The sequence below is a fragment of the Phocoena sinus genome, chromosome 1 (genome assembly GCF_008692025.1).
Source record: "Phocoena sinus isolate mPhoSin1 chromosome 1, mPhoSin1.pri, whole genome shotgun sequence".
Taxonomy (NCBI): domain Eukaryota; kingdom Metazoa; phylum Chordata; class Mammalia; order Artiodactyla; family Phocoenidae; genus Phocoena; species Phocoena sinus.
In genome coordinates this window covers 73,676,677-73,704,024 of record NC_045763.1, presented here as the reverse complement: position 1 = coordinate 73,704,024, position 27,348 = coordinate 73,676,677, and the positions used below count along the sequence as shown (strand labels likewise).

The following is a 27,348-nucleotide window of genomic DNA, read 5'->3' as shown; positions in this document are numbered from 1 at the left end:
GTGCATTAGCCCCCTTCAGGTTCTGTTCACGCCGCCAATCCCAGTCCTCTCCCTGGGATCTGACTTCCAAAGCCCGAGCCTCAGCTTCCCGCCCCCGGCCGCCCCAGCAAGTGAGCAGACAAGCCTCTGGTGAGTGCTGGTGTGTGCTGGTCAGCACCAATCCTCTGTGGGGAATCTCTCTGCTTTGCCCTCTGCACCCCTGTTGCTGCGCTCTCTTCCATGGCTCCAAAGCTTCCCTCCTCTGCCACCCACAGTCTCCACCTGCAAAGGGGCTTCTAGTGTGTGGAAACCTTTCCTCCTTCACAGCTCCCTCCCACTGGTGCAGGTCCCATCCCTCTTCTTTGTCTCTGTTTTTTCTTTTTTCTTTTGCCCTACCCAGGTACGTGAGGAGTTTCTTGCCTTTTGGGAGGTCTGAGGGCTTCTGCCAGCATTCAGTATGTGTTCTATAGGAGTGGTTCCACCTGCAGATGTATTTCTGATGTATTTGTGGGGAGGAAGGTGATCTCCATGTCTTACTCTTCTGCCATCTTGAAGCTTAAGCTCTACAAAAGCAGTTCTTAAGGTACCACATAGGAACCAAAAATAGTAACTTGTTAATTCTTGAGTCATAGAGGATATCAACTTCTCAAGTCAGAATATACCAAAAAGTAGAGAACATAGACAAATGTGTACTTGGGAAATGTACAGCTGCAAAATAGGTAGAATAATAAATGAATCAAATATTCTACTGAGATATGTTAGGCAAAATTCTACATGACCCCGTATATACATGCCTTTCCCAGTTATTCAGTCAAATACTAATTTAGACACTACTATGAAGGATTTTGCAAATGTAATTGAGGTCACAAACCAGTTGACCTTAAGGTAGGAATATAGCCTGATGTGCCTGGCCTAATCACATAATCTCTTTAAATATGATGTACAGAGAGATATGAGAGATTAGAGATCCAAAGCATGAGAAGGATTTAGCATGTTTCCATCTGAGGATGAAAAACCACATGGCAAAGAAGGTGGGTGGTCTCTAGAAGCTGAAGCAGATGACAGCCAAAAGGACACAAGGACTTCAGTTCTATGACAGCAAAAACTGAATTCTGAAGATAATGAGAATAAACTTGTGAGTAGAATTTTTTTCAGAGCCTCCAGAAGATTTGCCTGACCAATCTTGTGATTTTGACCTTACAATACCTCGAGCAGAGATCCCAGCAATGTCATGTTGAACTTCTGACCTTCATTGAGGCAATAAATGGTATTATTTTAAATTGCAATATTTGCTGTCATTTGTTTTGCAGTAATAAACATTAATACAAAAATTGTAGAAGTACAATAAAATAACCCCTAAGAATCAGTAGAAAAGAAGTTATAAAAATGACAAAATAACTTAATAAATAAGGATAGTTAGAAATGAGAACATATATAAAGCTAGTTATTTGAACACTATAATTAAATATACAAACCTCTGAAAGATAATCATGAAAAAGTGTGTGAAAATAGTAATTCACAATATTAAGCATGTGAAAAAAGATAAAATTTCAGACATAGAAAAATTAGTTTTCAGATTAATTATGTACATGAAATCATGATCCTGAAATTTAAGTACTCAAGGAAATAGCAAAATTTTTGTTACAAAAGTAAATTGTTACATTGACCAGAGAAATTCCTCAAATCATTTTCTGACCCAGATGGTTTCATAGATGAATTTGTACAAACTTTTAAAAATACAAAATTTATTTGCTTTTCAATCTTTTCCAAGGTACAGAGAAATAAGAGAAATTTCCCAATTCATTTTATGAAGTTAATATGATGCTGCTACCAACTCCTAACAAACATTAAATAAATAGAATAAAACAAAAATGACACAACAACATACAAAGAAATTCACTTTATGGATATAGATGAATGATACATACAGTAGTAGTGAATCAAATATAACAGAACATTACATTTATAAAGTACCATTATAAAGAGAAGTTCTCTGTGAGAACTCAAGAGATTTTCATTACTAGAAAGTAAATTACCATAACCAATCTTTACATGGGAGAAGGGGAGAACCTTGATGATTTTTATAATGGAGGCTAAAAGACTTCACTAATTGAATTCAATTTCTGATAGAAAAGAAATATTTCCTTATTAAATAGTATCATGATATATTTTTTCTTCAATAAGTACAGGGGAAATTTTCAAGCCAAGCCTGGTTGGAGTTGCAATGTGAATTTTTAGAATATTTTCCCATTTTAAAAACAGTAAGAATGATAAATGAAGTAGTGGAGTAAATGGAGTTAAAAGGTCTATGGTTTATGCAGTAGCAGGAAAGTGGTAAAATAACTTGTTTTAGCCTGTAGTAAGTATAGGATGAGTTCTATAATCTCTAGGGAAGTCACTAGAAATAGTTACAGAATATATAACTAAAGAGTTCATTTAAGAAAAAAAATGTTTTGCTAAATCAAAAGTCAGAAAGAAAACAGTAAAAAAGAAACATTGTAGGCTGGCAGACATAAATACAGCTATATCAGTTAATATATTAAATGTAAATAGGTTAAATTCATCAAGTAAAAGACTAAGATGGTGAAGGTAAAAAACAACTATATTACTCAGCCATAAAATGAAACGAAATTGAATTATCTGTAGTGAGGTGGATGGACCTAGAATCTGTCATACAAAATGAAGTAAGTCAGAAAGAGAAAAACAAATACCATATGCTAATGCATATATACGGAATTTTTTTTAAAAAGAAAAAAAATTGGTACTGATGAACCTCGTTGCAGGGCAGGAATAAAGAGGTAGACATAGAGAATGGACTTGATGACATGGGGTGAAGGGTGAAGCTGCAGTGAAGTGAGAGTAGCATCGACATATACACATTACCAAATGTAAAATAGTTGACTGGTGGGAAGCAGCAGCATAGCACAGGGAGATCGGCTCAGTGCTTTGCAATGACCTAGAGGGGTGGGATAGGGAGGATGGGAGGGAGGCTTAAGAGGGAGGGGATATGGAGACATGTGTATGCATGTGACTGATTCGCTTTGTTGTACAACAGAAACCAACACAGTATTGTGAAGCAATTATATTCCAATAAAGATCTATTAAAAAAACACAACTATATATTGCTTATGAGACATACTTTATGTATAAGAACACAAAATAGTTGAAAGAGAAATGTTGGAAAATGATAGCATGAAACATTGACAAAGAGAAAGTTGGTGTTGCTATACTAATATAAAACAAAATAGACCTCAGGGTAAGAGCACTACTAGAGATAAGAAGGCCTTATTAAAATATTTAAAAAGTCAATTCAATAGGAAGATATTACAATCTCAAATATCATAAATTCATATTACAGAACAAAAAGGAGAAAAGAGGAAATCCACAATCATTTAACACACTTCCTCCTATAACTGACAGAAGAAATGTGCGCACAAAAAATTAGAAGATATAAACAACTATATTTTTAAACACAATCTAATTGATATGTAGAAAACATTTCACTGAGAACAACAGAATATATATTTTTAAGTACACATGTATAAAATTTACCCATATGCTAGGCTGAAAAGAAAGCCTCAACATAGCTTTGTGCAGTGGCAGTATCGTAGTCAATGAGGTTTATCAGACGCACAATTATTGCTAATTGAAAGCCTCAACATAATCTAAAAACTTGAAATTATCCAGTTATGGTTTTTGATGAGAGTGGAATTTATCTAGAAATCAATAATGAAAATAGAATCAGAAAAACCCAACTGCCTGATATGAAATAATACATTTCTAAATAATTCAAGGTACAAATAGGAAATAAAAACAGAAAATATTTTGAAGCAACTAACAATAAATATCTGAAACAACAAAACATGTGTGGTGTAGTACTTTTCATTTTCAGCCAAGGTGGTATAGCAAGACCAAATCTACGCTCTTCTTCAACAACAAAGGAAAGAGGAGAAAATACGAAACAACATTCCAGACATTGGAAAACAGTGAAGAAATGCAAGCCATATGACAAGGATAACAAACAAGGTGACCTGTACACTTACAGGAACTAACTACTAGAAGCATGTCTAGCCTGCAATGCCAGAGAGCTAACCCAGATTTAAGGGCTTGCAGAACTGAGGAGCCAAAGAAGGGAGTTGGGGAGGCCACAGCAGTAAGAATTTGTAGAGAAGTTATATTCTCATACTATATTTTAACTATTTGTTATGGTATGTGATGAAATAAGAACAAAAATGTAGACTAAAATTTAGAAATGTATTCATGCAGTTTACATTAGATAAATAAGGAAGTAAGAAGCAAGTTCATTTATTACATCAAAAACTTTAAATATTGACTTGCATGGTGGTGATTAAAAATGTGCAAAAACTATATTTGAGATAAGAGTTTTTTACACATAACTTTTTGCTTAGTTACAATTGAAGAAAAGATTATCAATACAATAGTTCTTGTCTATATTAATCACCCATATACACATTTTAAGTAAACAATTTACAGAAATTTTATAGTTATTTTTCTATGTAATATTTCTTGTGGTTATATTTATTGAAATGCAGCTTTATGTTCATTAAATCTAAAAATAAATAATTTAGGTTTGCATTTTGTATGTCTTTGCATTTTCATTTTATTTTTATAGTTATTTCATTATTTTTAACAAAAATATTGGTACCTGAGGTACTGGGGAGGAAAGGAAACAACCAAAAATCTGGTTCTTTACTACAGATATTTTGAAATGTATTCTCCTGGAGAAGGAATATACTTCTCTTGCTCAAACTTTTCTTAGTGTTGCTTTATATCTAAAAATATATACTGTATATATACTGTTCACTACTGTATATATACTGTACTCAATACATATTTCTGGTTGAGGCATTATGATAAACTTCCTAAATTAATTAAAGAATTTCAAATACCAAAGATGATCTCATTGTAACATCATTTAAACCAAAATTGATTAATAAAAATTTTACCTAAAGTATGCTTTAAAAAAAAAAATTCTCTCACACTTGACTGATAAAATTAATTGACTGCTTTTGAATTGTGAACAGAGCCACTATTATGAAGGGCATTTTTGGATTTAATTTTTCAGGTGTTTAACACAATTATTCTCCTCCCTTATTAGTGGACATAAATGACATATACTAAGAATAAACACATAAAACTCTGTAAGAATACTGATAGCATTTGAGTACCTGGTTCATATGCCCCAGACTAGACAGTGAGGCTGCACTTCATCTTGCCTTTCCTTAGCTAGGCTAGTTCACCCAATAATACTCTGTATCATAGATGATCTGAGATGCATCTCTGACACATACAAAGAGTCTTGGGAAAAACAGTAGACGTTTTCCCTTTAGTTGTTCAGACACATAGAGCAGATTTTTGCCTGTTCAAATTTTCACATTTTCCTGTATTCAAAGTGTTTGGTGCTTCTAACTTCACTGCATAATGTTAGGGTCAGAGAGGTCCAAGTGTTGAAAGGAAATTTATAACATAAGTCTGAAGTTCATTAGTAAAATCAAGTTATAGTCCATCTATATCTCCACAAAGAATTACCAAAAAAAAAAAGAAAGAAAAGAGGAAAATCACCAGGATGACATGAGGATTTATCTGACTCCTCCAAGTGTTCTTAGTAATGTTTTATGTCTGAATTTCAAAGAATATTCTTGGAATTCTTCTGCCCATGTAGCTGTTTATAAACATTTATAGATTGAAGGGATGCATGATTAATATCTGTTCTGAACACTTTCATGATAGTAAATTTACCTGTTCTTCAGGTACACTATAGGTTTCTCATTGGTCTCACTGACAGTCTGACAAAAATGCATTTGTTTTGACTTTAGATTGTATGGGTTCATTGGTTGCTGTCTAAGTATAGATAATTCTTCATTCATTCTCTCAGTTACTACCATTGTGCTTGTGCTGTGTTGAAATAATCATGCCTTTTCCCCAGGAGAGCTCACAATATAGTGATATTAATCTGCAAACAAACCATTGCAAAATACTGTGATGATTTCCCTAAAAAGAGGTAGTGTAACGTGATGGTTTTAAAGTCCAGTTCTGGAGCCAGACTACCTAGGATTGATTCCTGACTCTGCCACTTGCTTGTTGTGTGACAATGGGCTAGGAAGAAGAAGAAGAGGAGGAGGAAGAGGAAAAGAAGAAGAATAAGAAGTTACTGCAACAGAGTAGTTGTGAGTTTATATAAAACAATGTAGGTAAAAGTCTTAGATACTACCTGGCACACAGTGACTATTCAATAAAAGTTAATTTTTATGCCAAGTTGAGATAAAGAGAGGAATCATTACCTCTGTTTAACTGATGTATGTTGAGGGTGGGAGTTTGTTAGAAAAGGTTTCATGGAATTAGAGATTCTCATTTCTTTTTTTCATTCAGGGACTATAAACTGAGAACATATGTGCCACATGTTCTTTTACACACTGGGGATAGCAACAGATAGATTAATAAAGTCATTACACTCTGAGCATATATTTCAGTCCAGGAGATAGACCATAAAAAGTGAAAAACAAAACTAAACAAAATATATAATTTCAATAAGTAGTAAGTGCTATGAAGAAAATAAAGCAGGCTAAAGGAATAGACAGTGATGAGGTTTTCTACTATTTTAGGCAGAATCACAAGCAAGACCTCTCAGAGGAGATGACATTGAACAGAAACTTAAATGATTTGATTAAGGCTTGTCTAGTTCTAGTGAGAGATTACTACAAAAAGAGACCTGGAATTTACCAGCTTTGAGGAATAGCAAGAGGGTGAATTTGGAGGGATAGTGAAGAGCCAGATTAAAATATGTTGAGTGCTAGTAAAATAAAGACTGTGGATTTTTCATTCAAAGTGTCAGGAGAAGTTCTGGAGAGGAGGGAAGTTAAACAGTTGGGTGATGTCATTAAGAGATCCCTCTTGTTATTGTGTGGAAAAAGATGGCAAAAGAGCAAGAACAGAAGCAGAGAAACCTCTGAGGTGATATTGCAATAGTCCAGGCCAGAGGAGATGATGGTTTGCACTTAAGCTTACAAATGGGGAGAATTTGCTCAGAACATGTATCCTCAAGGTGAGAAATAAAAATCTTCCAGAATAGAAACAAGTACAAACGCATGGACCCTAGAAATAACATAGTTATTTTAGAAAAATTGTACCTTAAAATCTTGCACAGTTTAAATAATTCTCTTTTACTTGTTTTATAATAGAGTGCCTAAAATAAAATGATGTTTGTTGGTGCTTTTAATGTATGGAGACATGGTTAGAATTTTTCTTACAGCTCTCTAAGTCCAAACTTAATACCATATCTGTAGTCTCTTAATAGAAACGTGAACCAGTTGTGAGATCTTGAGGATTTCCTAATAATGCTCAACTACAAGGAACAAAATTGGAGGAAATCTTCACTTGCTTTGGAGAGGATAGTTTATTCCTGGGAAAGTTCTGTTCTTCACCTTGCATAATATATGTGTAAAAATAAGTCATCATTCTAAAAATGTTGTCCAGTAATTTCTTTCTAAGAATGGAATATAAGTAATAGAGGTAGCCAGGAATAAGGTTTTTGTTATTTTTTAAAAAATATAGCTGATTATAGCACAAAAAAATAAAATTCTTTAATGTAGGTAAAATTAGCAATAAACAGGTATGCCTTTTACACTATTCTTCATGCAAATAAATTGAACACCTCGCCCAATATAAAATGTAGAAATATTTTCCCAGTGTGAAGAAGATATTAACTGTGTTTTTAAATATGTAACAATATGTGAACTTCTGATTGTTAGCAAGAATTAATATGGCGGGCTTCCCTGGTGGCGCAGTGGTTGAGAATCTGCCTGCCAATGCAGGGGACACGGGTTCGAGCCCTGGTCTGGGAAGATCCCACATGCCGTGGAGCAACTGGGCCCGTGAGCCACAACTACTGAGCTTGTGCATCTGGAGCCTACGCTCCGCAACAGGAGAGGCCGCGACAGTGAGAGGCCCACACACCGCGATGAAGAGTGGCCCCCGCTCGCCACAACTAGAGAAAGCCCTCGCACAGAAACGAAGACCCAACACAGTCAAATAAATAAATAAATAAAATAGATTTATAAAAAAAAAAAAAAAAAAAGAATTAATATGGCAAGATCTCTTTCTACATTCATAAACATATAACCTGCTCTCATTCAATAATTTACATTTTTATGTTAAATTTTTCTAAGTAAGAAAAACTCACTTCCTTTCACTGAATATATATATATATATATCATTTGAAATACTTCATTAATAAAACATTCCTTCTTAAGAGAACTAGTTTTGCGATGCTCTTTTTTGAAAATAACAGTTAGAAACTATGTTTTTTTAAACATAATATTATACACCAATTGACCTCAATACTGAAAAAAGACTTTACATATAAATGCTCTCTATGAAAAGAGGCAGTAAAGATAGTCATAAAAGGTGATGCTATAATTTTCCAATGAAAAGCTACTTTAGTATAGTATACTTCAGTATCAGGTAACTATAACTGAAATAAGAATTTCAGCAATCAGAAACTCCTTTATAATCTGCACATAGATTATGAAATAATCAAATAAATAATATTATACCATTTAGCCTCACCTGTCAGTGTAATTCACTAAGAGTGTTCTGATAATAAATTAATATTGACTTTCACATTTAATGAGTTCATTACAATTGTCATTAATGTAATACTGAAATTCATAGTGAAATATAAATTAATTTAATAAGAGATCTATATTGTACAATTAACCACTTATTGCTACAGAAAGTACACTCATACAGTGTCTGTTGTCATTTCTTCTACTACAATAAATAGCTTACATCTCTACTTAAATAAAAAAAGTACATATCATTTCAAAGTTCAATATATTTCTGCTACTAACTTCTTGTGTCCCAGCCCTATACTCTTATTTTTTTCAAATATCCATATCTTCTTTCTCCAAAAATACCTTTTACTCTCTTATTTATAGAGCATTTAGGTCTGTATAATCATGTGGCTTTCACTACTAATTGTGCCTTTTATCATGCCTTTCACCATACATAGGATATTGATATATTTAACAGAATTTATTTGCTTTATGCTTATGTCTGTGCTATATTTTAGGTCTTAGACTGTAAACCCCTAGAGGGAAGGGAACATGAAACCTGGAACGTTTTTAAAAGCTTAGAAAATAATTTTTTAAGATGATAAATTATTTAATATGTGTATTCTCAAGAATACTATTGACTTTATTTTCATTAGAAGGATAAAATTATGGCATCATTTATTATATATCTCAACTTTACTATTTTATTCTTGATTTATCATGTCTGTTCAGCCCTAGATAAAAGATTAACTTCTCTTTTAATAGACTGTTATCCCATTTATGACACACAATGTTATAGCCTATATCAGCTGATATAGTTTAAATTATGTTGCATCAACAAATAACTCCCAAATCTTGGTTCTTGTTCATGTTTAATGCAGTTGGGTCAGAGGTCTTTGGCTCAAATAACCAGATTAATCAATATTTTAAAATTATTTAATTATTCCATCTCAACAACAGTCTTAGAGATTTGCTATGACAGAAGAAGAAGATTGGTGAATTGAGCACAATTAATTAAATGCTTTATTTTAAGAAAGAATTCCATTCACATTTTATTTTCCAGTACTAATCACATGGCCATACCTAACTTCAAGAAGGCAGGAAAGCACAATTTTCTGTGTACTGAGCAATGGAAAAATTGGTCAACAATAGTAACATCAATTTGTCATTTAGTATATTCTGATGACATTATTTGTCCAATAGTTGGGATAAAATAATTATTTTTATCGTTTAAAAATTTATTTTACAGAGGCCCAGCTGTGAAGGCCCTGACAAAGGTCAGGACTTGGTACATGAGACGTTCCTTCCCGTGCTCATTCAAGTAGTGCTCTGCTTCAGCCGTGTAGCTGACAGGGTTTTAGTGCTCTGGCCGGTGTCAGACCTGAGCCTCTGAGGTGGGAGAGCCAAGGTCAGGACATTGGAACACCAGAGACTTCCTGGGCCCATATAATATCAAACGACTAAAGCTCTCCCAGAGATCTCTATTTCAATACTAAGACCCAGCTCCACCCAACAACCAGCAAGCTACAGCTTGACACCGTATGCCAAACAACTAGCAAGACAGGTATACAAACCCACCAATTAGCAGTGAGACTGCCTAAAATCATAATAAGTTTGCAGACACCCCAAAGCACACCACCAGACATTGTCCTTCCCACCAGAGAGACAAGATCCAGCCTCATCCACCAGAACACAGGCATCAATCCCTTCTACCAGGAAGCCTACACAATCCACTGAACCAACATTACCCACTCAGAGCAGACACCAAAAACAACAGGAACTACAAACCTGCAGCCTGCAAAACGGACACCCCAAACACAGTAAGTTAAGTAAAATGAGAAGACAGAGAAATGCACAGCAGATTAAGGACAAAAGTAAAACTTACCAGACCAAAGAAATGAAGAGGAAATAGGCAGTCTACCTGAAAAACAATTCAGAGTCATGATAGTAAAGATGATCCAGAATCTTGAAAATATAATGGAGAAAATACAAGAAACATTTAACAAGGATCTTGAAGAAGTAAAGAGCAAACAAACAATGATGAACAACAAAATAAATAAAATTAAAAATTCTCTAGAAGAAATCAATAGCATAATAAAGGAGGCAGAGGAACGGATAAGTGACGTGGAAGATAAAATAGTAGAAATAACAACTGTGAGCAGAATAAAGAAAAAAGAATGAAAAGAATTGAGGACAATCTCATAGACCTCTGGGACAACATTAAACATGCCAACATTTGAATTATAGGGGTCCCAGAAGAAGAAGAGAAAAAAGACAGGGCTAAAAAAATATTTGAAGAGATTATAGTTGAAAACTTCCCTAATATGGGTAAGGAAAGACGCAATCAAGTCCAGGAAGCAGAGTTCCATAGAGAATAAATCCAAGGAGAAACATGCCAAGACACGTATTAATCAAACTATCAAAAATTAATTACAAAGAAAAAATATTAAAAGCAGCAAAGGAAAAGCAACAATTAACATACAAAGGAATCCCCATAAGGTTAAAAGCTGATTTTTCAGCAGAAACCCTGCAAGCCAGAAGGGACTGGCAGGACATATTTAAAGTGATGAAAGGGAAAAAAACACAACCAAGATTACTCCACCCAGCAAGAATCTCATTCAGATTTGATGGAGACATTAAAACCTTTACAGACAAGCAAAAGCTAAGAGAGTTCAACACCAGCAAACCACCTCTACAACAAATGCTAAAGAAACATCTCTAGGCAGTAAACAAAAAAAAGGAAGAGACCTACAATAACAAACCCAAGACAATTTTAAAAAATGGTAATAGGAACATACATATCAATAATAACCTTGAATGTAAATGGATTAAATGCCCCAACTAAAAGACACAGATGGGCTGAATGCATACAAAAACAAGACCCAAATATATGCTGTCTACAAGAGACCCACTTCAGACCTAGGAAAACATACAGGCTGAAAGTGAGGGGATGGAAAAAGATATTCCATGCAAATGGAAATGAAAAGAAAGCCAGGATAGCAATACTCATATCAGACAAAAATGGACCTTAAAATAAAGAATGCTACAAAAGACAAGAAAGGACAGTACATAATGATCAAGGGATCAATCCAAGAAGATATAATAATTATAAATATATACGCACCCAATGTAGGAGCACCTCAATACATAAGGCAAATGCTAACAGCCATAAAAGGGGAAATCGAAAGTAACACAATCATAGTAGGAAACTTTAACACCCTACTTTTACCAATGGACAGATCATCCAAAATGAAAACAAATAAGGAAGCACAAGCTTTAAATGATATATTAAACAAGATGGACTTAATTGATATTTATAGGATATTCCATCCAAAAACAGCAGATTATACTTTCTTCTCAAATGCTTATGGAACATTCTCCAGGATATATCATATCTTGGGTCACAAATCAAGCCGTGGTAAATTTAAGAAAATTGAAATGTTATCAAGTACCCTTTCTGACCACAATGCTATGAGGCTAGATATAAATTACAGGAAAAAATCTGTAAAAAATACAAACACATGGAGGCTAAACAATACTCTACTAAATAGCCAAGAGATCACTGAAGAAATCAAAGAGGAAATCAAAAAATACCTAGAAACAAATGACAATGAAAACACAATGACCCAGAACATATGGGGTGCAGCAAAAGCAGTACAAAGAGGAAACTTTATAGTAATACAATCCTGCCTCAAGAAACAAGAAACATCTCAAATAAACAAACTAAACTTACACCTAAAGCAATTACAGAAAGAAGAACAAAACCCCCCAAAGTTAGCAGAAGGAAAGAAATCATAAACATCAGATCAGAAATAAATGAAAAAGCAATGAAGGAAATGATAGCAAAGATCAACAAAACTAAAAGATGGTTCTTTGAGAAGATAAGCAAAATTGATAAACCATTAGCCAGACTCATCAAGAAATAAAGGGAGCAGACTCAAATCAATAGAATTAGAAATGAAAAAGGAGAAGTAACAAATGACACTGTAGAAATACAAAGGATCATGAGAGATTACTACAAGCAAGTATATGCTAATAAAATGTACAACCTGGGGGCTTCCCTTGTGGTGCAGTGGTTGAGAGTCCGCCTGCTGATGCAGGGGACACGGGTTTGTGCCCTAGTCCAGGAAGATCCCACATGCCAAGGAGCAGCTGGGCCCGTGAGCCATGGCTGCTGAGCCTGCGCGTCTGGAGCCTGTGCTCTGCAACGAGAGAGGCCACAACAGTGAGAGGCCCGCATACCGAAAAAAAAAAAAAAAAAAAAAAAGTACAACCTGCAAGAAATGGGCAAGTTCTTAGAAAAGCACAACTTTCTGAGACAGAACCAGGAAGAAATAGAAAATATAAACAGACCAATCACAAGCTCTGAAATTGAAACCGTGATTAAAAATATTCCAACAAACAGTAGCCCAGGACCAGATGGCTTCAGAGGTGAATTCTATCAAACATTTAGAGAAGAGCTAATGCCTATCCTTCTCAAACTCTTCCAAAATATAGCAGAGAAAGGAACACTCCCAAACTCATTCTATGAGGCCAGTATCACCCTGATACCAAAATCAGAAAAAAATGCCACACAAAAACTACTAGCCAATATCACTGATGAACATAGATGTAAAAATCCTGAACAAAATACTAGCAAACAGAATCCAACAGCATATTAAAAGGATCACATTCCATGATCAAGTGGGGTTTATCCCAGGAATGCAAGGATTCTTCAATATACACAAGTCAAGCAATGTGATAAACTATATCAACAAATTGAAGGAAAAAAACCATATGATCATCTCAATAGATGCAGAAAAAGCTTTTGAAAATATTCAGCACCCACATATGACAAAAACCCTCTAGAAAATAGGCATAGAGGGAACTTACCTCAACATAATAAAGGCCATAATTATCACAAACTCACAGCCATCATCATTCTCAATGGTGATAAACTGAAACTGTTTCCACTAAGATCAAGAACAAGACAAGATTGCCCACTCTCACCACCTTTATTCAACATAGTTTTGGAAGTTTTAGCCACAGCAATCAGAGAAGGCACAGAAATAAATGGAATCCTAATCAGAAAAGAAAAGTAAAACTGTCACTATTTGCATATGACATGATACTATACATAGAGAATCCTAAAGATGCTACCAGAGAACTACTAAAGCTAATCAATGAATTTGGTAAAGCAGCCGGATACAAAATTAATGCACAGAAATCTCTTTCATTCTTATACACTAATGATGAAATATCTAAAAGAGAAATTAAGGAAACACTCCCATTTACCATTGCAACAAAAAAATAAAATACCTAGGAATGAACCTACCTAAGGAGACAAAAGACCTTTATGCAGAAAATTATAAGAAACTGATGAAAGAAATTAAAGATAATACACACAGATGGAGAGATATACCATGTTCTTGGATTGGAAGAATCAACATTGTGAAAATGACTATACTACCAAAAGCAATCTACAGATCCAATGTAATCCCTATCGAATTACCAATGGCATTTTTTACAGAACTAGAACAAAAAAAATCTTAAAATTTGTAAGGAGACACAAAAAAAACCCAAATAGCCAAAGCAATCTTGAGGGAAAAAATCGGATCTGGAGGGATCAAACTCCCTGACTTCAGATTATACTATAAAGCTACAGTAATCAGGACAATATGGTACTGCAGAAAAACAGAAATATAGATCAATGGAACAAGACAGAAAGCCCAGAGATCTTTGACAAAGGAAGCAAGGATATACAATGGAGAAAATACAGTCTCTTCAATATGTGGTGCTGGGAAAACTGAACAGCTACATGCAAAAGATTGAAATTAGAACATCCCCTAACACTGTACACAAAAATAAACTCAAAATATATTAAAGACCTAAATGTAAGACCGGACACTATAAAACTCTTAGAGGCAAACATAGGAAGGACACTATTTGACATAAATCACAGCAAGATCTTTTTTGACCCACCTCCTAAAGTAATGGAAATAAAAAGAAAAATAAACAAGTGGGACCTAATGAAACTTAAAAGCTTTTGCACAGCAAAGGAAACTATAAACAAGATGAAAAGACAACTCTTGGGAGAAAATATTTCCCAACGAATAAATGGACAAAGGATTAATCTCCAAAATATACAAGAAGCTCATGCAGCTCAATATCAAAAAAAAACAAGCCAATTCAAAAATAGGCAGAAGACCTAAATAGACATTTCTTCAAAGAAGATATACAGATTGACAACAAGCACATGAAAGTTTGCTCAACATCACTAATCATTTGAGAAATGCAAGTCAAAGCTACAATGACGTATCACCTCACACCAGTCAGAATGGCCATCATCAAAAAATCTACAAACAATAAACGCTGGAGAGGGTGTGGAGAAGAGGGAACCCTCTTGCACTCTTGGTGGGAATGTAAATTGATATAGCCACTATGGAGAACAGTATGGAGGTTCCTCAGAAAACTAAAAGAACTACCATACAACCCAGCAATCCCACTACTGGATATATACCCTGAGAAAACCATAATTGAAAAAGATTCATGTACCACAATGTTCATGGCAACTCTATTTACAATAGCCAGGACATGGAAGCAATCTAAGTGTCCATCAACAGATGAATAGATAAAGAAGATGTGGCACATATATACAGTGGACTATTACTCAGTCATGAAAAGAAATGAAATTGAGTTATTTGTAGTGAGGTGGATGGACCTAGAGACTGACATACAGAGTGAAGTAAGTCAGAAAGAGAAAAACAAATACCATATGCTAACACATATATATGGAATCTAAAAAAAAAAAAAAAAAAAAAAAAAAACTGCTTCTGAAGAACCTAGGGGCAGCACAGGAATAAAGATGCAGACATAGAGGATGGACTTGAGGGCATGGGGAGGGGGAAGGGTAAACTGGGATGAAGTGAGGGAGTGGCATGGACATATATACACTACCAAACATAAACTAGATAGCTAGTGGGAAGGAGCTGCATAGCACGGATAGATCAGCTCCGTGCTTTGTGTCCACCTAGAGGGGTGGGATAGGGAGGGTAGGAGGGAGACGCACGAGGGAAGAGATATACGGATGTATGTATATGTATGGCTGATTCACTTTGTTATAGAGCAGAAGTTAGCACACCATTGTAAAGCAATTATTCTCCAATAAAGATGTTAAAAAATATTTTACAACAAAATGTATGTTCTATTTATAAAGATAGAAATCCCTTTCTGTATTCCTCCATATCTATAATATTTGTCCTTTTGAAGATTAATATTTTTAGTATTTAAGTTCTATCAATTACAGAGAAAAAGCTTTAAAATTAGTTACTTTTTGTAAACAGTAATATTACTATTCATTCATACATTACAGTTGAGAACATTTACGTTTTGAAAGACTAATGAATTTGATCAAGGGCTTACAGCTTAGACTTTGAACCCAAGCCTGTTAAATGTTAAATAATATATGTTCTCTGGTTTAAGTTTTAGCCCATCTTCTAAAGTTTAGGTAAAATTTTATCTCTTCTATAAGGCTTCCTGAACTTTTAGTCCTCAATGATCAGTCTTTTCCCTTGGCTTTCCAAATGTTTGTGTGTGTACACATTTTAATTTTATCAATGCTAGCATTTTTGCACTAACATTTATTAAATTGAATTCAACCCAGTTGTGGGGGAAATATGTTAATTAAATTAATTATAAATTAAGTTCATATCTCTGGTTTCAACCTTAACTCTCACTGCTAATTTATTGTAGAATGGCTGTCATCCATTTTTTCAGTAAATATACAATCCTCTTCATGATTCGCTGCAGCAAAATCACTATCCAATAACTTTTATATATGACCCCCCGTGTGTATGTGCACAAACATTAGGATATGGATATTAATATCAGTATAACTCTGTACTCTAATAGCATCTGAGTCCCAATTGAAACATCAGCATGTGCACTGGGATAATGGAATCATAACACTGAGTAGAGCTGCTAGTTCCTCTTTTCCAGTGACTCCCACCTCAACTCCACTTTGGCCCACAGTCACCCAAGCACTTATCCTGAGGATTGTCCACTTCTGAATTCATAAATTTAGATATCTCACTCTCCGAGCACAACCTCCTACCCATCTAGATCTCTTGCAGTTCTCTCCCCATGCTTGCCCATGTAACTTACTACGATTTCCAGATATTGACCCCTATCCTTTCTTCCCACCTATCACTATTTTCCTGTTTTCACTTCCTTCCCACCTGACTTGTATTCCATGGTCCACTATTTCTACCTTCATTAATTACTTATATATCATGTTAACTCAACAGGTTCACAGCTGAAGAAAATGCACTCTTCTTCCTATGTTCCAGTAAATGGCATTACCATTAATTCTGTTGTCCTGAAACCTATGGGACATCCCTGAATGTTCCCTCTCCCTCACTTCACACAGCTAATCATTTACCCAGTTGATTTTATCTCCTACATATCTTTCAACTCCATCTTTACCTTCCTGCTATTATTACCCTAGCTGAGCCCTACATCATAACCTACGCAGATTGCTGCAACAGCTTTCTGACTGGTTTCCCTATTTTCAGTCTTGTCTCTCTCCAGGCAATTCTCCAGACTGAAGTAAGATTGACCTTTCGAAACTACAAATCTGATCATGTTAAATTCTTATGCAAAATCCTAATGACTTCCCACTGTCCTTCGATAAATTTGAAATTCTTCAGCATGGTTAGCCCTCTCAAGATTTTGCAGAGTTTACTTCATAAGCTAGTGTCCTTCTAATCCACACAACCTACTTAATTTCCAGGCTTGAGACCTATTGGATTCCCAGTCTCTCTAAATTGCTGTGATTTTTTTAAAAAATATTTTTAAGGTCATACCATGTATAGTTGTTTCCTAAAATGAGAATATTTCCTTTATCCTTTTATTTTTCTTCTACTCTGTCCTTTCCAATTCCATGTCCCTAATTAGTTCTCCTCCTTAAAATCTTAGCACAGGTTTGTTTCCACTTCTTTAGATCCTTAAGTCTGATTTAGATGCCCCTCTCATATGTTTTAATGAACACTAAATCTCCCCAAGGACTTTGCATGGAATTATATTTGCTGGTTTTTCTAATCACCCCTTCCACCATTCACCCTGGGAATGGTCCCAACCTACTCTCCATGCATCTATTCCAATAAATTTTCCATTAAACTATCTTCATCTATTTTTGTATTTCAAGATGAAATTCCTGTGCTACCTACAAATCCATTTTCTGAAATAATGTTTAAAAGGTGCTTTAAATATTTTAGATCCCATAGGAAATATATTATATAAAATTTAAAAGTATATATAAAGCTCATCTTTGAAGAATACTTCCTCTGTAAAAAATACTTGAATGACAGAATCACAAAAAAATACAGTTCTCTCTTTCTCCAATTAAAGATATCTAATTATGTTGTAAAATTGCAAGTGCTGTTAAGGTACAAAATATTCATTTTGATAAGAAGGGGTTAATGGGATATTTTTATACCAAGTTATAAAGTCACTTAGAAGGAGGACATTTTAAGGTTCTGTTTTACTGTCAGTGACATCCATTTCAATTTTGCTTAGCTTACAAATTGAAACAAAAAGGAAAGTTTTTTTTTTTTCCTAATTGCTCACATTGCAAAGTTTGGAATATGAAAAGTCAAGCTGTGTTCTCTCTGGTTCAATATCACCTCAAGTAATAAAGTTTCTGTAATTAGCACTTTACTGACAGTTCGGGTGATGATGCATAAGGCAGAATGGAAGCCAGCTCTCTCTTCCATAGTGTAATATTGTAGCATAGCTAAAGGAAGTGTAAATTTTGAAAGAAAAGAGCAGATATTTCTTGAAGACACCCAGGGAGCTAATATGCTGAATAAGAAGCTGACATTTTTTATGTAGTTAACTTTTCTGAGTACATCTAAACCACAACTGCAACTCATGACTATCAGAGTTTTACTCTTAGGAAATGGAACTTGAATCTTTTGGGTTCTTATAACTATGCAAATCTTCACACTATATGTTTGATGATTTGTAATTTGTATATGCTTTATAGTTGTTTCCAAATTAACCTGGATCAATTTAACTAACATGAAAATATTTCTGAAAGTCTGCACCACCTTTATGAAACTGGGCAATTGTCAAGCAAATATGTGTCCTTTTCCATCCCTTTATGGAGATAAAGAGAATAATTCTATATTTACAAAATCAATGCAGCAGAATATATGCTTAAATATAAACTAAGAAGGTCTGTGAAAAATATTTGGAAATTGACTATTTTTACTCATGCTTTCTTGATCTAATTTTAATCTACATACATTATCATAAGAACTCTGTGTAGAATTCACTCCAAAACAGATGACACAGTCCTTCAAACTTCCCCCAATGTATTCTTACTTTAGGTTAATTATCTTTTATCTGTCTATCCATGGCACTTTATAATAACACTGACCTGACTGATATCCTGGGGGTCCTAAAATTTCATTTGACTTTCAAACTCTCCTCTCTTCATTAGATGACATCTGCAAAACTGGCTTTCAAGCTCCAAAGAAGACCTTTGTGAATTTCAGAACCATGATGGACTTGAAATATCTCATGGAGACATTACTGGCCAATCAAAGGCTTCGCTGGCTCTTTTTGAGACTCATTTATGTTAAAGTGCAAATCTTCATTGTTGCATAGTATTCCAGGGAGCATATATAACATTCATACACTATTTATTTAAACTTCTCATAAAATGTAGAATAATACACCTACTAGAAAAATAAATTCTTCAAAATTAAGTAGAGTCTTGCAGAGAAGTGTGGAAATATGCTCAGAAACTTAGTGCAGTGTGGAACATACCAGAGTCACAAGAAAGCCACTTTAAGTTGATTTGGCAAGCTTTAGCAATTTGCTGTTCTGAAGTCTTTCCAATACAAGTGTTTCTTCCTTTTAGCCAAAGAAATAAGTCAGGCTTAGAAAGCTGTGAAAAGTATTTGAAAATTGGCTATTTTTACTCATTCTTTGCTGACCTATTTTTAATTTATATACATTATCATCAGAAATCTGTTTTATAATTCACTCCAAAATATTCATTCCGAGAACTCAGCTCACTTCTCTCTCTTGGTCTAGTTATTTTCAATGTCTATTTAAGCAAGCCTGTTAAATCACTTATCAATGTTATGTCCTGTCCAACACATATATCATAGTAGGAAAACACATACATTTGAAGCTTAAATTTCTGTAAAATAAATGTGTTCTGCTTTATCAATTTTTGAAAGCTCAAATTGCAAACAAAACCTTTTGACTTAGAAGGAGCTTAGCTTTTTTTTTTTTCTTTTCGTGCTCTCTAGTAAATTTTTCATGTAGATATCTCAGAAGGAATTACAAATAGAAGGTTAATTTTGATAAAATTTTCCAAGACTTAGGTTTGGAGATCTTTTTGTGGTACGCGGGCTTCTCACTGCTGTGGCCTCTCCCATTGCGGAGCACAGGCTCAGCGGCCCTGGCTCACGGGCCTAGCTGCTCCGCGGCATCTGGGATTTTCCTGGACCGGGGCACGAACCCATGTCCCCTGCATCGGCAGGCGGACTCTCAACCACTGTGCCACCAGGGAAGCCCTGGAGATCTTTTAAAATTATTTACTTATACAGGTTTAACGTGCTTTAATATAAGCCAATTTTTTGAAAAACTTTAAAGTAATTCAAGGAAGTTATTTATAGCCATATCCAACATTCTGAAGAGTACTGAAGCCAGATTTGGAGAAAGAGAGTTTTCCTATCTGTTATCTCCTAAGTTACAAAAACATTCTTATAATAATTTTATTTTCTAAGTTAATTAAAAATTGCTTTATAGTGGTGTTGCATATTATCTGAGTTTCTCAAATTTTAGGTATTTTTTGCAGTCCTCAATTACATTATGGAGACTGGATTATGCACAGATCTTTCTAATGGTTATATATAAAGCGCTGGAAGCCTCTATTATTTTATAATAGGCAATACCTAGATGAATAATGAATTGGACTCATCTTTCTTATGTGACTCTAAAGGTCAGAGCATACCACCTGAATATTTTTATCCTCTATTAATATTTCCATTTAAGAGTTTATTTAAGAGAATTTTAAAATCTTCTCATTATGTCTTAACAGCATGATATCATACTCTACTTTTTTGACTTCTGCATTTGATATGGAGTAAAATTGCATCATATTACCAAAGCACATTCACTTTGTCTTCAATTTAGAAACTTTCCAGAATCAAACTGAGTCAATCTATGCTTTAAAAGTCCCCCACAAAAAGAATCCTACATAAATTACTGTGTGTTTAAAGGTTTCTGATTTTAATCTAATAACTGAAATATCAAAGCTACATTTTAATTTAAGCATTTGGGCATCACTAACAGGTGTTCTCATCAGATTTAAGAACCCTACAGCAAGGTTTATCAGTGTCAAATGCTAAAATCCTAAATTTAGTGCCAGATCCCTTTCAAATAGCATTTACATTTTTCTATCTTAACCTACTTTGAATCCCCTGAGCATTTTGTCTATTTCTATTAGTAGATTTTGCTGATTTCTTTAACTTTTCAAAGGCTCTTTAAATTATCCTAAAGTCATATATTTACCACGAGAAAGCAGGTGTCTTTTTAGAGTATATTATGCTTAAGTTGCTCATAAAATTAATTTTCCCAGGTTGGAAGAAGGTTTTTAAACTCTAATTTGAAAACTTTAATCTGGCATTCTGAAAGCCCTGTGGCACAGTGAGAGTCCACCTGCCCATGCAGGAGACACAGGTTCGTGCCCCAGTCCAGGAAGATCCCACATGCCGCGGAGCGGCTGGGCCCGTGAGCCATGGCCAGCCAGCTGAACCTGCGCGTCTGGAGCCTGTGCTCCACAACGGGAGAGGCCACAACAGTGAGAGGCCCGCGTATCACACATACACACACACACAAAAATTAAAGTTAAGATTGTTCCAGGAACTGGAATGTATCTTTTTCCATATCCATAATATTTGTGGCTTTCGTACTTTTATGTAATTAGACTGCAATAACATACATTGAACGATAAAATTATACTGTACAAAATTTAATATTTGGTGATTCAGAAGGCACTTTAAGCTATTACAGTTTCTTGAAGTCAACATTAGGTACTTTATATTCTTTGGTTTTACTGGCAAACATGGATATATTGATTAATAGACATTTCCTGCAGACACAATGTTTTATGAACTGATTTTACTACATCTTTTCTTAACATAAAGATGATCAGAATACAGAGAGACTTCTGTTTATACACATATATACTAGATATTTCTAGCTAAATGGATTTCAGGCATCTTACTTAAATGTTTCTAAAAACAAACTGAGTACTTTGTCCTTAACTCTCCTATTCTTTCATTTTGACCCCATTTTATATCTTCAAATACCTAGTCTCCAAACCTCAACATATCAGGGTAACCCTTATCTGTTTTTCTTTCCTGATTCTCTGAATCTGAATGGTTAGGGGCCTGCTACCTCCTAAAAGACATTTTAATCTATCTTTTTAATTTTATTGCCTATGATCTCTCATCAAGGTTTACTTTGACTAGTAATAATAAGAGCTGAAAGGATTGCATGTCTATTATTTTCCAGACTTTAGGTTAAACCCTGAACATTCATTATTTATTTAAATCTTTAAAGCAACCTTTATTTTTATTCTCACTTAAAAGAAGACTACTAAGGGTTAGATATGTTTGATGACTTTCCTGTTTTCAGAGAACTAGATATTGACAGAACCAGAACTGGAAGCTGCTGAAAGTCTCTGTACCTGATACACCTGTGACAATGGCCTTTTCTCTAAATCTAGAAACTGTCACCCACTTACAGTGCTGTCTTACTGCAAAGACAGTCCTCACACTTTCTTCTGTCAAAATTCTATTATTTTCTCAACCCTCAGTAGAAATCTCAGTCTCAACATTTTATCCTCCCAGACTGTCACAGGTATGTCAGCTACACGAGGTGGAGGGTGGGAGTTGAGGTGAGAAAGGAAGGTTTGTGTTAAAGGGTGTGGAGGCCATGCAAAAGGTCAGGACTTTATCCCAAACAAGGGAACAGTTTGGTTGTCGTGGCGGCAGAGTATAGCCTTTGAGAGCAGCTTCCACTTCTGACTCTCAATATCTAGCTCTCTGAAATCAGGCAAGTTACCAAACCTGTCTAACCCTTGGTTAACCCATCTCTAGAATGCAAGTGACAAACCAAAACTCTATATTTGCAACATATGTGATAATGATTTAATACCCACATTGAGTAATGAGCTTCTGCAAGTTAGTTAATTTGAAGACCAAACAAATAAAATAATGAGTAAAAAATATTAAATATAAATGGCATGCAAATATACAATAAACATGTAAAGTACTTATTTAAATAACTTGTGATAATATTGCTATTTAAATGGGATAAATTTATAAAGTTCAGTAGTAATTTGGTTTTCATAAGGATTGTAGAAGTACATGTCAGGTACCCTGTCATGTGTCGTTATTAAAAATTGCAACCCCTCCACAATTTCAGCTGCACGTGTCTCTCTCTGACCTACCAAAGTCTTTCTAATTTACTTTGTCTAGTTCCAAACACCTAATGCATTGTTAATGACAGTTAAATTGGAATATTACTGAAGGATATATAGAGTCTATTAAATCTTTTTGGAAATGAATATAACTTTTTATACAGTAATTCCTTTCTTCTTTGTATTCTATACACACACACACACATGTACACACACACACACATGTACACACACACAACCACATTTTACACTTTTGAATTAGGATCCTGGCTACTGCTCCCACATCATGTAATTTCCTATTACTATTTCTCCTCCTCCTTACTGTGCATCTTTCATACTGTCCATCTTGCTGTCACTTAAGCACACAAAATGCTTTCATTTCTCTGGGTCTTTATATTTTCAATTACTTTGCCTGGAACTGTCTTCCCCCAGTTATTTGTAAAACTCACTCCATTTTATTCAGGTAATTTATTCAATTGTCACCTTCTCAAAGAAGTCTTCACTGAATATCCTATGTAAAATTACACCCCTGTTACTCTTAATCCTCCTCCTTAATTTATTAACAACTGATATTATTATTATCCAGTTATCTGTTCTCTGTTTCCTTTATTTGAATGTAAGTTTTATAAGGTAACAACAGTGTTTTGGTAAGAGCTGAATCTTTAGCACCTATAACAATGTATGATGTGTAGTATGTGCTCAATGAATATTTGTTAATCAAATGAGCAAATCCCTAGGCTCTTTTGCTTCTACTGACTGGGATCAAAAGAGAGCACCAGATACCCATCTTCCCTACTAACCCATGCTTGCAGACCTGACACCACCATGTGCCTTGAATCCACCAGAATTAATTTCGTTTGTCTTTTATCCTGACCTAGTTTCCAAGATATCTCTCACTTCCCAAACTCTAATCCTTATAATGCTCATATACCCCACATTCATTCCCTTTTTCATACTTTTCCATCTTCCAATTGTCTTCCATTGTATTCTCTGGAATTCACAGTTGATCCTTAGAAAAATTCCTTGCATCTACATCTCTTTTCTATTGTTTAATTTGCTCTCTTTATCTAATGAAAACTTGGCTCTCTGTCAAAGGCTCTGGTTTCCCTGCAAGCCTGTCTGATGAAGACTGTTTTTACTCCATCTTTAGAATACCTTTCTATTACTGGACTTGGGTTGGGATAGGTGAATTTTACTGTTTTTCTATGCCATGTCTAAAGCATTCCCTCTTTCCTCCTCCCTAAAATGTTCTATTTTTGAATATCATGTAATCTAGTTGTACCATCCAGTATCCCTTATTGTTACATTCCCAGACCTATCCTGTTCGTTTCTTGACTTTAACTTTTGGCTCCCTTTCTCACTGACACAAGTTCTATTTTTGTTCTTAGCAATTTCAATATTTCAGGTAAATAATCCTTATGACACCCTAAATTCTCTGACCCTTTCATTCCACCTTCCAATGATCTTGTCCTCCACTTGCCTTGCCTTAGGTACTCTGTCATGTATCATTATCAAAAATTACAACTCCACCATAATTTCAGTTCCATTTTCCATAATTTCTGACCATCATCTTTCTAATTTACTTTCTGTAGTTCCAAACACCAAAAATTCTTTGATTCCACTGGGAAATCTAATCAATTGCTTCAATCAACTTTTTACTGTCCCTCATCCCTTTGATGTTGCCATTCCTCTCCTTACCCAACCTAAATTCCATGAGTGATCTATAAAATCACCTCTTGATGTGCACCATTAACTGCCTGTCAGGTTTTTATTGTTTCTTCCTGTTTGGCAAGACCGCAATTTGGTTAAATCCAGATCATCATTCACTATGCCTACTATTCTGCAGCTAAACATAAGTAGAGAAAATACACAACCATCCTTACTCATAACCACAAACCTGATGGGATCTCTTCATGCTAGTCAGGAAGTCATACTATTCCATTAATTCCTCCACTCTTCTATTTCAGTTTCATATCTTCTTCTCCTTCTTTATAATTACAACATCTCCTCCCCTGTCCTTACTCTCAACTGATGACTGTACACCTAATTTCATGAAGGAAATTGAAATAATAAAAAAGAAAACATCATAGATTCCCACCGTTACATCTGCCCACTTACCACATATGAACTCACACTATTTGCTATCTGCCCATCCTGTTGCCTGAGGTGAACTATCTCTACTACTAGCTAAAGCCAATTCTACATGCATTCTAGATTCCAGCAGCTCCTATTTACCCAAAAACTTTTCCCACCAATTCCCCTTTCTCTTCTCCCAGTTTCTCTGCATCTCTACTGGATCATTCTCATCAGCATACAAACAAGCATCTGAATACGTTTTTCTCTTCTATCTTTACTACTCTTGCCTGGGCTCCATTACCTCTTTCCTGGATTACTGCAATGGCTTACTGATGGGTCTTCCTACATCTACCTGCTCCTTGTCCCCCATACAATCTGTTCCCATCATAGTGGTCAGAGAGAACTTTATAAAACATAGCTCAAGTCATAATGAATGCCCTCTCTTCTAAAATCCTCACTGAATCTCCATGTCACTCAGAATAAACCCTCAAGTCCTCACTTGTCATACAAGGTCTTACATCATTTAACCCCCCACTACCACTCTCTGACCTTCTTGCCCACTTCTCTCCTTATGGACCACTCTGCTCCAGCCACAGATGTCTACTGCTTTTCCTTCAATGTATCTCCCACATTTCCTCACAAGTCTTTTGTATTTGTTATTCCCATACTGGAGGTGATCTTCCACTAAGTTAACTTCACCATTTTATTCAAGTCTTTGCCCATGTCACTTTTTTAACTAGTCCTGCCTAAACCATTTTATTTAGAATTGTAGCCACACTCTCACTCCCTATACTCTGTGCCCCTTATCCTGCTCTGCTTCTCCTTTTTCCATAGGTCTTCACACTTTATAACATATCATATAATTTACTTTAACTATTTATATTTTTAAAATACCTGTCTCTATCATTAAATTTTAAGCTCCAGAAGGGCAAGAATCTTTGGCTCTTTGGTTCACTGAAAAATCACAACAACAACAACCTGTAAAATATTAGACATGCCATCAATTAATAGTTGTCTACTGAATAAATATATTTGTGCAAAATATATATGGATATAAACATTCTGTGCATCCTTGTTTTAACAGGAAAAAATTGGACAATATAAATAATGGAATGGTTAAGGGAGGTTTTACTCATTATGTGGAAATTATGCTATTAAAAAATCTGACATGGAAAAATTCCCAGACTACAAATAAACTTTAAAAAAATAAAGTAAAACATAGAATAGGATTACATTGACAAATTAAAAGTATATATGTACATTTCTCTCTATATATAAAAATAGATTTAGAAAGAAACACCGCAGTGATTTGCAACAGTAAATACAGTTAGGCAGGGGACGAGGTTTGATGGGGTAAAGAGAAAAGGGCAAATGTGGAATTTTTAATTAATTGATATTTTTGAATTTTATTTTATTTTATTTTTATACAGCAGGTTCTTATTAGTCATCTATTTTATACATATTAGGGTATATATGTCAATCCCAATCTCCCAATTCATCCCACAGCCACTACCACCCACTCCCGGCTTTCCCTCCTTGGTGACCATATGTTTGTTCTCTACATCTGTCTCTGTTTCTGCCTGGCAAGTAACCAGTTCATCTGTACCATTTTTTTTAGATTCTACATATATGTGTTAATATACAATATTTGTTTTTCTCTTTCTGGCTTACTTCACTCTGTATGACAGTCTCTATGTCCATCCACGTCTCTACAAATGAGCCAGTCTTGTTCCTTTTTATGGCTGAGTAATATTCCACTGTATATATGTACCACATCTTATCTACTCATCTGTTCGTGGGCATTTAGGTTGCTTCAATGACCTGGCTACCATAAATAGTGCTGCAATGAACATTGGGGTGAATGTGTGTCTTTTTGAATTATGGTTTTCTCTGCATATATGCCCAGTAGTGGGATTGCTGGGTCATATGGTAATTCTATTTTCAGTATTTTAAGGAAATTCCATACTGTTCTCCATAGTTGCTGTATCGATTTACATTCCCACCAGCAATGCAAGAGGGTTCCCTTTTCTCCACACCCTCTCCAGCATTTATTCTTTGCAGATTTTCTGATGATAGCCATTCTGAATGATGTGAGGTGATATCTGATTATAGTTTTGATTTGCATTTCTCTAATGATTAATGACGGTGATCAGCTTTTCATGTGCCTCATGGCCATCTATATGTCTTCTTTGGAGAAATGTTTATTTAGGTCTTCTGTCAATTTTTGGATTGGGT

The 27,348-nt window shown here is 34.9% G+C and overlaps 1 non-coding gene across 1 annotated transcript; it reads left to right on the top strand.

Annotated features, from left to right (window-relative positions):
• Positions 1-3,564: 3,564 nt before the first annotated feature.
• Positions 3,565-3,703, top strand: LOC116745643. Its single transcript, XR_004347508.1, has one exon. It is a non-coding gene; the product is annotated as a U4 spliceosomal RNA (small nuclear RNA).
• Positions 3,704-27,348: the final 23,645 nt, after the last annotated feature.